A 1271-nucleotide genomic window follows, 5' to 3' on the forward strand; every position below is an offset into this window, starting at 1 on the left:
GGCCATAGATTCTAATGCTTTTTTACATATCAACAAAAAGTAGTTTTGCAGTTTTAACATATGTTCACTAAATTTTCCCAGGAATACGACTGGCATACATATTGAGAAAACTACCTTTTGCTCTGTTCTTTTATTTTTTTTTTTGAGACAGTCTTACTTTATCGTCCCCGGTAGAGTGCTATGGCATCACAGCTCAGCAAACTCCAACTCTCCGGCTCAAGCAATTCTCTTCTCAGCCTCCCAAATAGTTGGGACTACAGGCACCTACCACAGCGCCCAGCTGTTTTTTAGAGAGCTGGGCTTGCTTTTGCTCAGGCTGGTTTTGAACCCCCCGAGCTCAGGCAATCCACCTGTCTCAGCCTCCCAGAGTGCTAGGATTACAGGCATGAGCCACCACGCCTGACCACTGCTCTGTTCATTTTGGAAAATACATTTCTTCCTCCCCGTGATGGTCTTGGGGGTTTGAGTCCCCAAATGTGACTCAGCTGTGTCAGTCTACAAAGAACTAGCGGGTCTGACACGTCAATTACATCCACTTGCACAACTCACTATAAATATCGTTTATTTTGTACTATGTTAAGGCATTACCTTTCTTTTTTATTTCTTTTTATTATTTTTATTTTTATTTTTTTTATTTTTTGGTCCAGGCTGGGTTTGAACCTGCCACCTCTGGCATATGGGGCCGGCACCCTACTCCTTTGAGCCACAGGCTCCGCCCCCTTTCTTTTTTAAAGATGCGTATTTGAGGAGATTTTGTGTAATTAACTAATTTAGAAACAGAGTTTCTGTTGCCCTCGGTAGAGTATCATGGCGTCACAGTTCACAGCAAGCTCAAACTCTTAGGGGCTCAAGCGATTCTCGTGCCTCAGCCTCCGGAGTACCTGGGACTCCTGGCGCCCGTCAAAGCGTCCAGTTATTTTTAGAGACAGGGTCTTGTTCTGGCTAAGGCTGGTCTCTTAACTCCTGAGCTCAAGCAATCCACCTGCCTTGGCCTCCCAGAGTACTAAGACCATAGGTATGAGCCACCACGCCTGACTGATTTTATGTATTTTAATTTCAACAAGCATGGCTCCGCGCAGTAGCTCAGTGAGTAGGGAGCTGGCCACACACACCAAGGCTGGCGGGTTCAAGCGCGGCCCAGGCCTGCTAAACAACAATTACAACTGCAACCAAAAAATACCCAGGCGTTGTGGCACGCTCCTGTAGTCCCAGATGCGCGGGAGGCTGAGGTAAGAGAATGGCTTAAGCCCAAGAGTTTTTTTTTTTTTTTT

Source organism: Otolemur garnettii, unplaced genomic scaffold, assembly GCF_000181295.1.
Source record: "Otolemur garnettii isolate 467f Iridium unplaced genomic scaffold, OtoGar3 scaffold00245, whole genome shotgun sequence".
In the NCBI taxonomy this organism is placed as follows: Eukaryota; Metazoa; Chordata; class Mammalia; order Primates; family Galagidae; genus Otolemur; species Otolemur garnettii.